The sequence below is a fragment of the Kogia breviceps genome, chromosome 14, assembly GCF_026419965.1.
Source record: "Kogia breviceps isolate mKogBre1 chromosome 14, mKogBre1 haplotype 1, whole genome shotgun sequence".
NCBI lineage: Eukaryota > Metazoa > Chordata > Mammalia > Artiodactyla > Physeteridae > Kogia > Kogia breviceps.
Genome location: NC_081323.1, coordinates 54,022,179 through 54,036,904, shown reverse-complemented (window position 1 = coordinate 54,036,904; position 14,726 = coordinate 54,022,179). Strand labels below are relative to the sequence as shown.

At 52.6% G+C, this 14,726-nt stretch overlaps 1 protein-coding gene across 2 annotated transcripts in view; it reads left to right on the top strand.

Annotated features, from left to right (window-relative positions):
• The window catches only part of COMMD7 (COMM domain containing 7), a 61,705-nt gene that overhangs the window by 28,346 nt on the left and 18,633 nt on the right, over nt 1-14,726 (top strand). The window lies entirely within an intron of this gene.

The window sequence follows — 14,726 nt, the reverse complement described above, 5'->3', positions numbered from 1 at the left end:
TGGTAACCAGCTCTTGGAGGGTGACTGTGACGCACGCTTGCATTTGAGAGCCACTGGGCTACACCATCCCCTGTGTTTGAGAGACTGCTAACTACGTCTTTAATAAACACAGGGTCTTGCCAGCCCGCTAGGCCCCTCCAAGATCCTGCCTCTAACAGAGATGCCTCTGGATTGGGTTGTGGAGCCTTGAAAGCCACCCCAAAGTTAGGGACATCCCCTAAAACATCCTGGCTTCCCTTCAGGAGCACTTTGTGACTCAGCCTTGAACTCAGTGAAGAGTTCCATATGTACGTTTTCTTAGATTGGGAGGTTCTTCGATTTTTCATCCTGCTGAATGGAGCAGGGCAGGTTTGAGACTTCACGGGTACTTTGGTCTGGGTGGCAGAGGGAAGGGGAGACAGACTCTCCCTTTGTACTCTGGGACTTCCAGTTCAATCAGCGGTTCTCTGAGCTGCCGGCTACATTCCGGGCAGCCCGACCTTCAAATATTCTGCCCCTTTGTCCCTTTGGGGACGGACCCTTATACGTGTTAGACCTCTCCCGTGGGTTTTTGGTTTGGAAGTGCTGGTCCCTGTGACTGTGCACAGGGCCTGGTTCTGGGGTGGTGGAGGGGGAGACCAGCCTCTCACCCTTGAGGAATTGAAACCAAGCAGCTCCAGCAACACGCAGGAAGTTGTAAACTGACGCGGACAGGCTGCGAGCGCGGAAGGGCAGGAGGACGCCCCAGGTGCCGGGGGCTGGGCCGGCGTCAGGGAGTGGTCACTTTGCCCTAACAGGCCCAAAGAGGGGAGTCTCAGGGCCACGCCTCCCTGTCACATGGCTTGTGTGTTGAGTGAGATGAAGAAGCTGCCTCTCGCCTCTTTGGAGAGCCCCGTTTACCTACTGTTGACTAAATAAAGGCTTAGAGAGGCTTATGGAATAAGGCTGCTCTCACATCAAAGGGCTATTACAAAACAGCCTGGTGATGAGTTAAGTACAAATGAATCAGAAACAGATGGACTCAATTTCCTAGAAAATACCCCTGGGCTTCAACAAGAAGAGGGAAAGTGCTCAGCCAAAGGCATTGTGGGTTTTTGCTGATCCTAAAATATGCTCAGTGATTTTGCCTGAAACAGAGCTGAGATGTTGGGACTGTCGGGCTCTAAGTCATTAGAAAGTCCGGCTGGAATCCTGCCAGCACATCAAGTGATCCCCAGCAGCCCCTTCCGGCTCCCCTCAGTGGCCCAGGAGGAGACCCCATCAGCTTGGTCCTGCTCTGGGTTTGCAAGCCTGGGCAGAAGAGCCAGTGAGACCTTCCTCTTCCCTGACTGTAAAATGCAGGAGTTAATGTAGATGATCTCTAAAGGCATTTTCAGCATGGGTGTTCCATGAGTAATAATAATTAGGTGATAATTGCCAACATTCACTGAGTGATTCCTTATTCCAGGCACTGCTGCATTAGGACTTTACATACCTTGGCTTGTTTTATTGCTTTTAGCAGCCCTGAGTTAGCACTATAATTATCTCCATTGTACAGATGAGGAAACTGAGGCTCAGAGAGTTAAATAGCTTGCCCAAATGCCCACAGCTGGTATGTGGTAGAGTCTGGATTTTAACCAAGTGATGAGGCATCTCTTGGTGATTTCTAGCCTGTCAATTCCTAGGTTTCTATTCTTGTGGCAACTTTCTAGTTCCTGGGTTGGTACTGAATAGTCTCCTCTCTGCCCGAGGCTGTCCATTCTCTAAGAAGTCTTTAGAACCTAGCCAAGGTAAGTCAAAAACACAACTTGCCCTTGCTTACCCTTTGCTCCCCCAGCCTCTTACGTGCCTGTGTTAGATGCTAGGGACGCACAGCCTTGCTCTCAGGGAGATGGGCAGCGACTCCAGGGCAGTGTGATAGATGCCCACTGGAGGAGGTGGGCGGTACATGCCCTAGGAGCCCGGAGGATGGAGCCTTCGGCCCTGTGGGTGAGGCCCCAGCAGGAGTGAAGCAGTCTGGTGAGTGGGGGTTGAGGGCACTGCTGTGGGCAGCGGGCACTCCCTTTGCAGGGAGGTGGGAAGTCACGTGGCGCTTGTGGAAGAACTGGATGTAGTTTAAGATGAAGGAGCCCCTGGGTGAGTGTTGGGGAACGGGAACAGCAGGAGAGGAGGCGGGAAGATAGTCAGGGACCAGATCCTACCAGGTGAGCCTTAGGACTTGGTCCTAAAGGGAGTCATGGACAGGGGTTAGGCAGGAGAGGAACAGGAGCATCTGTGCCCTGCCTCCCAGCCTGGCCCCCCTCCCAGCTGTCTCCCAGTTCGAGTGGGAGTGGAAGTTTTAAGGGCAGGGTTGTGTCCAGTGCAGCCCATAGCGAGCACTCAATCAGTGTTCACCTAACATCCACCACCCACAGGAAGAGCCAGGTCCCCTGACTTGGGTCAGCTAGAACAGTCTAGAAAGCAAGCATCTGGGCAGTGGTTCTTAACCCTGGCTGCACATGGGGAATGTTTGAAAACCCCTGGCCCTTGAGTCAGGATCTCTGCAGCAGAGGGGAGAGCTGCTCAAATCGTTGCAGTGTCTGGCCAGGGTTGGAGTCCCTGACGGCCTTCACTGTGCATCAGAATCTCCCTGGGCACTCGCCTTGCCCCAGCCCACACCTGTGAAACCAGCGTGGGACAGAGTGGGCAGTGCATCTGTGCTTTTTCACAGGTTTCCTGGGTGATTCTAATGTACATATAACGTTGAGAACCCTTGATCCTGTCACTTGGATATATTTGCCTTGGCTTCTAAAGTAGGTCTAAGTCCTGGTGGGTCAGTGCCGATTACAGATTGATCAGAAGGGTGACCCAGGTGCAGCTTGAAACCCTTCTTGTGAAGCAGCGATTGTTTGATGACTCTCTGCCACTCTTGGGGGCACAGAGAATAGAAATAAGAGCAGTTTCAGAGTGTCTTACAGAATGCCATCCTACAGTACCCACAGTGTCCTGCTGTCAGGGTGCCTACCTGGCTGGGTGGGGCCGAGTGGCCCTTTACCTGGGCTCCCAACTCCTGGCGACCACTGTCACCCTCCAGGGCTCTTCTGAGCCTCTCTGTCACGAACACCGAATAAGAATGATAAACTCGGAAGACGTATTCTGATCATTTAGCTGCTCAACTTAGTGGTATGGTCAGAGGATAAAGGGACTCGAGTGCCAGCCTGAGGGGTTCTGATTGCACACAACGAGAAATCATTCAGTTCTTCATGTAACAAATATTTACCGAGGGTCTGTTTTGTACCAAGCATTGTGCAAGGACTTGAGGACATCATGGTGAGTAAAATCAACCTCTCAGGCTTACTCTCCCTGAGGAGACAGGCAGTAGACAGGTGAAGAAGTACACGACTAACTTGTAATATGGGTTAGGATGGGAACAATGTTCATGCAAGGATAGGAAATAATGTTGGGGGGGGTGGTTCTCATGGTCTCTCCAAGGTGACAAGGAACCTAGTCTTAGAGGATGATAGGGAGCCTGACATGGAATGTGGAAGGGAGAAGGGGTGGCATGTGCAAAGGCCCTGAGGCATGCTTGGTGTATTTGAGAAACAAGGAAGCCAGATGGTTGCAGAAGGAGAGCAAGGGGGAGTGTGATGAGGGCCGAGGGTAGCAGGGCCCGGGCACAAGGGGCTGTGATAAAGAATCCAGTTCTTCAGCAGGAGGGCCGCATCAGGGTTTGAGTGATGGGAAGTGAGAAGAACATGGAATATAGGGCTTCCCTGATGGCGCAGTGGTTGAGAGTCCGCCCGCCGATGCAGGGGACACGGGTTCGTGTCCTGGTCCGGGAAGATCCCACATGCCGTGGAGCAGCTGGGCCCGTGAGCCGTGGCCACTGAGCCTGCGCATCCGAAGCCTGTGCTCCGCAACGGGAGAGGCCACAACAGCGAGAGGCCCGCGTACCGCAAAAAAAAAAAAAAAAAAAAAAAAGAACATGGAATATCATCTGCATTTTGAAGATGTGGGCTTTGAGTCTGAACTCCCATGTGACCTGGGGCAAGTCACCTCCCCCTGGGGCCCCCAGTTTTCCTTTGTGGGAGGATTGGCAACATGGTCCTTGTCTAGCTATGTCTAGTGAGGTGTCCTGGGAGCCTCCAGCTGTCTGTACATAAAGTGAAGATAAAGAAGTGCCCACTACTGGCGTGGCCGTGACACTGAAAACGCTTTGGAATCTGTGTCACTGTCATTTGTTCATAACTGAGTGAAGTTGTCGCTCTTCTAGACTCAGCTGTCGTCCCCAGGGCAGGCGACCCATAAGTACTGATTTACCGAGGCGGCCTTATTTCAAGCTATCCCAGGAGAAATGTGTAAAGTGGCTGGGGGGTGGGGGCGGGAGGGTGGGCTGGAGGCACTGTGGTTGTGGAGCTGGTGGCTGACAGTGGCTGGGGTGAGGGCGGGCGCTGGGCAGGTGTCGTATTTTATGAATGATTTCCTGACAGGTAGAGAGTCTGACTCAGCTGGCAGCCTCCCGTGGGTTGATGTGTGGGGCCTGCTTTTCCGGAGCCAAATGCTAATCTGCCAGGGGCAGCTGGCTCCAGGGAAGGAAGGGCCTCCAGCTCGGTGGGCTGGGGAGGGCAACTGTGCATCTTTGGCAGTTTTTCTCCCCCAGAGCTTTTCTTAGCTTGTCCGGGGTGGGTCGTGGGGAGGGAGCAGGCCTCACCCGGTCTCTCTCCTTCTCCTCCTCCTCCTCCTCTTCCTTCCCCCCATTTCCTTCCCTCCACACTCCTCCTCAGAGGCCTGCTGTCAGCAGCTTTCAGCTCCACTGCCCGCCTCACTGCCTGCAGCAGATGTGCGCCCACCCGTAGGAGGGGTGAAGGGGTGAAGGCTGCTCCCCAAGAACCCCTCCACCCAGCGGCCTCTGCAGTCGGGAGGCTCTTGGGGGGTGGGGTAGGGACCAAGCTCTCAGAAAACCCGGGGCGGCAAAAGTGAGGAGGGATTCCGCCCAGAGAATTCCATCCCTCTCTCTACCATTCCCCGCCCACCCCACCCCACCCCACCCCACCCCCACCCCACCCCCACCCCCACCCCCACCCCATCCCCACCCCCACCCCCACCCCATCAGGGAAACCATCCAGAGAGAAGCCCTGTGCTTGTGGCCAGCGTCGGGGAGGATTTTCAAGCCTGTCTCAAAGGCTGGCAGAGAATGTGTGTTTCTGAGTTAGGGTGTATTTGCCATCACAGAGGGAGACAGGAAGGGAGTCTGCCGAGTGTCTGACCACCTACAGGGCATCAGGAAGGCCTGTCAGGGGCCAGGAGGAGCAGGAGCTTTCCATCCCAGGGACACCTTATTTCTCTGAATTCTTACTACAGTGTTAAGAAGCATCTATTATTTCCCTCATTTTACAGATGAGGAAATAGGCTCAGAGAGGGAAGTGCATTTGCCCAAAGTCACACAGCAATTAAGTGGGGGAGTGAGGCTTCAAACCAGTCTGCCCAGCCCCAAAGCCATTCCTTACACTTCACTTCTGGCCTCTTGGAGAGAAAGCCTGTGAAGAAAGTGAATTGGGAGGAAGGGTCCCTCTTATTGGTGAGGAGTGGGGAATGGGGGAGTCAGGGACTTGAGTCTAACCTGCCTTGTAATACTGGGTAAACTGTGCCCTTTCTCTGCTCCTCTGTTACCCCATGTGGACCAGGAGAGGTTTAAACTAGCTGCTTTTGAGATCCCTGCTCCATGCCAGAGTTTTCCTCCTGAAACCACCTTGCCAAGGCCCAGAGTTTTGAAAGGGGCTGGACGCTGGCTGGCCTGAGAGTCTTGGCCGGCTGTGGCCACCAGGGCACCTACCTCCCTGTGGGTCTTCAGCTCTCCCTGCGAGGCTCACTCAATTCAGGAAAGGAGAGGCGCTGCTGGCCCCAACCCCAGCTTGGCCTGGAATGGTTGGCGACTTTGGCCTGCCCAGGCCTCAAAGAACTGGACATGACCCACGTTCTGCCTCTGTCCTAAGAGCTCGGGGAGATGGGACATGCACGCACGCACGCACCCACCCTGCTTCCTCCCTCTCAGGTATTGATTAGATTGGGCCTCCTGTAATCATCAACACTTGGCAATTTGCAGGCCACTGACTGCAGGCAGTGTGGGCGGAGGGGAGCAGGCAGCCTTTGGAGGGCAGAGGAAATCTAGTTGCTGAGAAGCATCTGGGTCACCGTCTCCTCCTCCCAGGCTTGTCTGCAGGCCGAGTCAGGCTTGCCTCCTGGTCTTTGTGTCACACCCCAGGAAGAGGCCCCACCCTGCTAGCCCAGAGGGGGCAGAGTAGCAAGGGTGGCTGGTGATGCTGGAAAAAAGATGGAACCAGTTGGCAGGTTTAAACACATTGGTGCCTGGACGCCCCGTCGCTGTTACCTTGGGGGGACATCTCTGGAACCAATGTGCCAGCTTCCTCCTTACTGCCTGGGGGCCTGTGGGCAAGTCGCTCACCGCTCCTTGCCTCGGTTTTCTTATCTCTGAAATGGGGGCAATGGCTATTCTGGGGCTGTGGGAGGAGTACATGGAGCCAAGTGTGTGTTCTTGGCGCCCATGGTGAGCCAGTTGGTGACAGCCGTCGCTGCTGGGGTAGCTGTTGTGGCAGGCGTGACACCTGGCCCAGTCCCCCTCTTGCTGCTCTGGAATGGAGATGACCACCTCCCTCGTCCCCCCAGCCCACCGACAGTGTCCTGACGGGTCTTCCGTCTGAGCACCTGAACTGTACTTGCTTTTTTCCACGTCTGTCTCCTAGATGGTGCAGTCCTGGAATTCTGGGGCTGTGCACTCCACAGCTGACACCCATTCTTGTTGGATGGACTTTTTTTCTTTTTTTTAAAGAGAAAGGCGAATATATGACCCACTTTTTAAAAAAAATTTATTTATTTATTTTTGGCTGTGTTGGGTCTTCGTTTCTGTGCGTGGGATTTCTCTAGTTGCGGCGAGCGGGGGCCACTCTTCATCGCCATGCGGAGGCCTCTCGCTGTCGCAGCTTCTCTTGTTGAGGAGCACAAGCTCCAGACGCGCAGGCTCAGTAGTTCTGGCGGATGGGCTTAGTTGCTCCACAGCATGTGGGATCTTCCCAGACCAGAGCTCAAACCCATGTCCCCTGCATTGGCGGGCAGATTCTCAACCACTGCGCCACCAGGGAAGCCCCTGGATGGACGTTTTGACAGTCTCAACCAGGGGAGGACAGGAGGCAGGGCTCGTCCCGCTGGGACTCCTCTGCACTGCCCCCTCTACGTGGGTTCTTCTTCCAGGTGGTGTGGCCACTTCAGAAACCCTGTAGCACCAGGAGAAGCAGAATGTTGGCCTTGGGAAGGAGCCGAGCTGGGCTGGCCGGGCTGCAGCTCATGCAGTTCCTCTTCCTTTCACACCTGCCACATCCTGAGTGCTGGTTTCTGTTCCTTTGTGAGAGCTGATAAACCTGCAAGCCGCTCCCATCGCACCTCCCCCAGCTTAGCTTTCTAGAAGGCCCCAAACCTCGGAGGTGTCTGGTATGTGGTTGCTGGATACCTGCTTATGGGGTGGGGTTTTCTTTCCCAGGCACCAACAAGGTAGAGAGGAGAGCCAGTTAAGTAACAGCCCCCAAATCACCGAAGACATCCTGAAATGCAGCTCTGCCGGCTTCCGCCCTTGAGGTGTGAAGTACAGGGCTTACAGGGACACAGATCAGAGGTGAAATCAGGGTGAGGAGCTGGGTTCAGAGCTCTTTGGGGGCGCACAATGCTCTCAGCACCTCCAAGCCCCCACATCTTGGTGACAGCTCTAATCAGCAGGTAGCAGTGAGGGCCAGGACAGACCGTGGATACAGATGCAGCTGCTGCATGGCTGACTCTGCCTGTTGGGCTATGCTTGGGGAGCCTTTTGTGTGGCCTAGGGCAGTGTCAGTACAGCCTGTATACTCTCTGAGCCCCTGCTGTTTTGCAGGCATCCTGGAGATGCCAAGATCCGATTCAACAAACGCTCCTGAGCATCTACTGCACACCAGGCACTGGTCCTCTGAGGTGGCTGATGCAGCCCCGCCCTGGGAAACCCCAGGGTGGACACAGGACCCGATGCAGGTGATTCAGAACCGTTTGAAGAGCGGGTTGGGTACCTTGAGTGGGAACAGTTAGGAAGGGAGCAGCCAACTAGCCACAGGGCCGTGCGTGTGTCACCTGGTCCTGTGCCTCAGTTTCCCCATCTGTCAGGCCGTCCTGCACAATCCAGCCCCTGCTTCTCCTGTTGTGTCATGTCTTGACAGCCTCTCTGTCGCCCCCTCTGCTGCTCTGGCCTCCTGAGGCCTCTGGGGGGCCAACTCCTCCTCCTCATTAGGCAAGTCTCAGTTCAAGTTGTCATCTCCTCCCAAGGGCCTTCCCTGACCACCCAGCCTCTGCCTCCTCCCACCCCATTGTTCTTATGACACTTGCGTCAGGTGCAACAGTATGTTTATGTGCTGCCCCTTGTCTTGTCTTTCTCTCCCTAGCCCAGAACTTGGCACGGAATAAATATTTGTTGAATGAATGTGCTAGATCCCGTGGGGCCTTGCTCACCTCACCAAGTGCTGCTCCTTGAAGGTGGGAAAGGCTGGAAGGATTTTAAATGAAGCAGGAACAACAGGACCACAATTGTGTTGTTAAAGAGCCTTCCTGTCACCCCGTGAGGGGTGAGGAGAGAGGGAGCTGAGAGACCAGACTAGAGGCTGTCACTGCCTCTTTTCTCTTTCCCCCCTCCTCCTCCAGGCTTTACCTCTTCCAAAATGGATCTTTGTCAGCTCAGAGCGCAGTTCCTCGTGAACTGTCATTGTAAGCAACCTGGAGGCCAGGAAAAAGATTCTTAATTCTTTTTTCCTCCTTGAAAGACGAGCTTAATGAAAAACTACTGCACTGAGAGTAGAGAAACTGAGCTGAGAGGGGCCCGGGGATCCTCTAGACGGGGAAGGAAGGCCCAGAGAGAGGCCCTCCCGGTGCCGGAAATGGGCCAGGAGCGGCCCTGTGCCCCCAGGGTGGGTGCCTGACGCACAGTGTGACTGAGAAGTGAGGGACGGGGACGGGAGGGAGGGACGGTGCTGCAGGAGGCACACTGAGCCTTTGGGGGAGGGGCAGGAGGAAGGCCCCCTGGGCACCTGGAAACTCAGGCAGAGTAGCTCCTGGGTGGTTGGGTCCTGTGAGGGGGCGTCCCCATCTCCTGTCGCTGGGTGGGCGGGACTGGTCCCCAGGGCAAACGGTGGGCCCCTCTGTTAGCTCACCTGAGACAAGCCCCTGCTCTCCCGCTCCGAGCCCAGCATCCGGGCTGGCCATGGTGTGTGTGCGGAGTGCGGGGAAACATGGCCCACCAGGAGGGCCCCAAACCTGCAGCAGACAGAGACCAGGAGGATAAATGGCAGGCTCCCAGCAGACGGAAGGAGGGATTGGGTCCAGGGACATGGCATCACGAAAATGCAGAGAGAGAGGAGGCAGCAGGAGAGGTTAGAGGGCTGAGCCCAAGGCCAGGGCTTAGCTCACTGACTTAATTTGGGTTACCCTGGGCCCCAGGTTCTCTCTCCGGTCCATCGTATATTTTGCAGCCTGGGCTGTGCCAACCTTGGTTTCCCCACCTGTTCACAGGAATAACAAGATCCGTAGCATCCATTTGTCATGAAGCCCATGAAAGACATTGCACAAGTCAAGTTCCGAATTCTAACAAACTGAATTCTGACCAGAGAGCTTTGAGAGATGAAGATCTGGACGGAAATAAGCCCAGCAGAACAATATTAGAATGTAAGAGTTAAAATTGCCTTTTTTTTTTTTTGGTAAGGGGAGTCGTTTATGAGGAAGGGCAGAGAGGACACAAAACACGTAGATATTGTCTGTAACAAAAGCTCCCAGGGTGTGATGAAGTAAGACTGGCACGTCCTTTGAGAAGAACTGGGTTTTGTAAATTTTGTGCTTTAAATCCAGGGGCTCTGGGCTAACCGGATCGAGCCCCTGACCCAAAGGCGCCTCCTGGTGGTCAGTTCTAAAAATACTGAAAATTCTCCCACTCGTTTTTTTCTCCCTTATTAAAACAATGTATTGTACTTTTCTTTAGGACAGGCTCCTAGAAGCACAAGGGCTGGATTGGTGGATGCTAGCATTTTGCATGTAGGCAGGTGATATCTAAGTCTCTTTCCAAAATAGTTTGCACCAGTTTGCACTCCCTTTTTGGTTCAGATAAACATGAACACCAAGATGAGACGGTGGTGGGGGGGTCACTTCACCCACAGCATTCTGTCCATAAAATGAAAGGGCTGGATTTTTTTTAAAAAAATAAACAAAGGGACTTCCCTGGGGGTCCAGTGGTTAAGACTTTGCCCTTCCACTGCCGGGTGCCTGGGTTCAGTCCCTGGTTGGGGAACTAAGATCACACGTGCGCACAGTGTGGCCAATAAATAAATAAATAAATAAATAAATAAATAAAAATTAAAAAAGAAACAAAGTAAGGAAACCAATCTTCTCTGAACAGCGTGATCCCTGCTTTGTGCTCAGAGGTGGGCGAGCTGAGCCAGCAAAGGCTGGGAGAGGCTTGCCAGATGGGGGACCTGCCCAAGGTCACACAGGCAGTAGGTCTTCCCGAGCCTGTCTGATCTCCAAACCCTTGGCTGCCCCACAGCCGCATCCTCCTCCCCAGCTTCTTCATTCATTCCACCGACAAACAGTGCTTGCGTGGTTACCGGGGTCAGGCTCTCTGCACCATGTAGGGGACACCACAGGGGCAAAAGCAGATGTGTCCCTGCGCACTTGGAGAATCTCACAAATAAACGCCTACTTGCAAACGGAGCCAAATGGCCGGAGCAAGAGGCACAGATGAGTGCAGGGTGAGGGGAGCCTACAGCTGGCCAGCCTGTCTTTATTCTGAGGGCACCGGGTGACCGTGAGGGGTTTTAAGCAGGGGAGGGAGTGACTGGGTGAAAATCAAGCAGAAGGACCAGTGTGTGCTTTTGAAGCTGCCGTCTGTCCGTCACATGTCCCTCGGTGCCCCACCTGGGCCTCTGGGCCTGGGGGACCGCGGTGGCTGCCATGTGGGGAGCGTATGGCCGTTGAGCCCACCTCCCACCTCCGGCAGCCAGGTCTGAAGAGCCGGCCACTTCCGCCCTCTGCTCTCCCTGTGGTTGGCTGCTGGGGCTGAGACACCTCTGGCCGGCGGAGCGGGTGGAGGGAGCGGGGCTGGCCCAGGAGGGGCCGTGGCCTCCCAACTCCCAGCTTGTCTGTGGTTCTGAGGGCCCGGCTCAGCCTCTTCCTGCCATTCGTCCCAGCCCTGGGCCTTATCGGGAAGGAATCTTTCCAGGGCTTCTCCCCACCTCCACCCCCATCCCCCGCTGCCTCTCCCTACCCTCCTCCAGGCTGTGAGAGGGGACAAAGAGGTACCCAGTCCTCGAGACAGAGGGGTCTTGGGGCTGGCGGGGCTTCTCTTAGGGACACTTCTTCCATATGGTTTCCATTCTTCCCTTCCTAAGCCCTTCAGGTCTCCTGGGCCCGATGCCCACGTTGCCTCCCCAGGTCCAGTCAGAATCCACTTTCCACCCAACAGTGTGTGCTAGGCCCCTACCTGGTGCCAGTACCAGTTAGATGAGGGTGGAGACAGAGGGGTGGGACACATCCTGCCCTCCACAGCTCACAGCCCAGTGGGAAGATGCAGAGCCGGCCCCAAATAAGTGAGAGAAGCATTCTTCTAAAACTGTGTGTGCAAAGTGCTGCAGGCTTGAAGGAAGAAGGTGGCAGGGGGGCAGGGGGGCGGGGCGGTGGTCAGAGGAGGAAGTGTCCATGGCTTCCTCCCCTGGACTTCCAGACGCAAGGTCTAGTATGATGAGAAATGGACAGGGGCGAGCAGAGAGCAAGACACACACACACACACACACACACACACACACACACACACCCTGTGGTCTGATGAGAAATGGACAGGGGCTGCGGCAGGGGCGAACAGAGAGCAAGACACACACGCACATACACACACACACATACACACCCTGTGGTCTGTTTCCCCCACAAAACTAAAGGTATTTAATTTGAAAGACTATTCTTTATTCTGAGATGATAGCTTTCCTGTGTTTTGGTGTTCTGATGTCCTTTCCAGAAGGTACTTTACTTCCACTCCCATAACAAAATGTTAAGTGTATGGCACAGTATTGTTAGCTAGATGCCCAGCGCTGTACAGCAGATCCCTAGAACTTATTTCTCTTGCATAACTGAAACTCTACCCCCATTGAATAGCAACTCCCTATCTCCTCCTCCCCCCAGCCCTTGGCAACCACCCTTCTACTTTCTGTTTCTATGAATTTAACTGTTCTAGATACCTCATGTAAGTGGAATCATGCAGTATTTGTCCCTCTGTGACTGGCTGATTTCACTTAGCATGTCCTCATGTTTTCATCTGTGTTGTAGCATAAGACAAGATATTCTTCTTTTTCGTGGCTGAATAACAAACATTTCATTGTATGTATGTACAACATTTTCTTTACTTTCATCCGTCCATCAATGGACATTTAGGTTGTTTCCAATTCCATTGCAGTGCTGCAGTCAACCTGGGAATGCAAATATATTTTTGAGATCCTGACTTCAGTTCTTTTGGATATATACCCAGAAGTGGGATTGCTAGATCATATGGTATTCAGTTTATTTTGAGGAACCTCCATAGTGTTTTCCCTAACAGCTGCACCGTTTTACATTCCCACCAACATGCACAAGGTTTCTCTTTTTTATATCCTCCAACATTTGTTAATTCTTGTCATTTTGATATTAGCCATTCTAACATGTGTGAGGTGATATCATATTGTAGTTTTGATTTGCATTTACCTGATGATTAAGGATGTTGAGCACCTTTTCACTTGCTTGTTGGCCATCTGTGTGTCTTCTTTGGAGAAAAGTCTGTTCAGATTCTTTGCCCATTTTTTAATTTGGTTATTTGGATTTTTGCTATTGAGTTGTAGGAGTTCCTTATATATTAACTTCTTATCATATATATAGTTTGCAAATTTACGGTTTGCAAATATTTTTTCCCATTCTGTAGGTTGTCTTTTTGTTGATTGTTTCTTTTGCTGTGCAGAAGCTTCTTAGTTTGATATAGACCCACTTGTCTGTTTTTGCTTTTGTTACCTGTGCTTTTGGTGTCATATCCAAGAAATCATTACCAAGATCATTGTTATGAAACTTTTCCCCTATGTTTTCTTCTAGGAGTCTTACAGTTTCAGGTCTTACATTTAAGTCTTCAATCCATTTTGAGTTGACTTTTGTGTAGGGTGGAAGATAAGGGTCCAGTTTCATTCTTTTGCACATGGGTATCCAGTTTTCCCAGCGCCATTTGTTGTTTGGTTTTAAGGGCCTTCTTTGGCAGAATAGCAAATTTTCAGTCCTTTGCAAGTTCCCTAAAGTTTCTTTAGAAATGTTGCTGGTTTATAAAATCCTGTGAACCAGACTCTCATAATTTTATTATAGTGACAGATTGTTTTTTAAAAACTAGGATTTGTGGGCCAGTATACACATGGCTCCTTTGAAAAGGGTGGGTCAGTCAGGAATGTTCCAGAAAATCTGAGCCATAGGGCCCATGTCCTTGGAGGCCACATCCCAGTCTGACTAGTAGTTCATTCCTTCTCCCCAATCAGGCCGTGAGTGCTTTGGAGTTCGGAGCTCCACAGAGGAGGTGCTTGTTAACGTCTGTCCACTGCCTTGCAGCCAGGAGTGCTGAGATCAGAGAGGTGAAGCCCTTTGCCCACATCACAGAGCAGCTCAGGCAGAGGCGACCCAGCCTGGGGTCTCCCAGTTCTCAGGCCAGCACTGTTTTGACTGCCCTGTTATCAGCATGTGTCTCTCTGCCTGCACTGAACAAAACCTTTCTCACCCTGTAGTCCAGAGTGGCTGACAAAGAGCTGTTTCCTTCCGAACTGGAAAGCCTTGATTTTGTAGAGATGGGGCTTGTACCAGCATGGCACCTGGCACATGGGGAGAACATGGTAACTGTCTGAACGAAGGGATGGCCAGCATTTCCAATTGGGAGGTGGCTCCGTGTAAGAGCCAGAAATTAGAAAATTTAGGTTCTGTTTCCTGCTCTGCCGCAGGTTTACTGTTTGACACTGAGCAGGTCCCTTCCTGTCCCTTGGCCTTAGTTATCTCATCTGTTAACAAAAACAGCAACAATTATGATAGATAACATGCAATGAGTGCCTCATATGTGTCAGGCACTGTGCTAACCACGTTCATAGGTATATACACCTATTTACTCTTCCCAGTCACCCCAGAGATAGAGATTATTAATGCCTCTGGACTACAGATGAGGAAACACTAGCCCAGGAGTGTTAAGTATCTTGTCCAAGGTCACACAGTTTGTTAGAGGGACAGCAGGGATTGAAACGCAGGCAGGCTGGCCCCATAGATCATCTCATCACTAGGTGATACTGAGCATCTAGAAAATTTATCTTTTCTTGCTCAGAAATGCAGTGATTCTTTGAGACACAGAAAGTGGCAGCCGTTTCAATTCTGGGCCTTTGGCAAACTTTCTGCTTGAGCGCCTGTAGGCTTTGTTAAATAGCAACCACGCAGATCTCTTCCTGGGAGGAAGGCAACTGTTAGGACAGGGTTACTTTGGAGGAATTTTGGCAGAGAGGAAGAAAAAATGCAGATGGGAAGTCCTGTCTCCCTGTCTCTCTGCCTCTCTACAGCCTCTTCAGTGTCCCCTGCAGCTCCATCATGGCTGCCCTCAATGAGGCCCAGGCTGCCTTCAGCCCTGACCTGGGTGTCTGTCTGGCAAGTGACCTCACTCACTTGCTCCAAAGCCTTCCAAGTGGTGG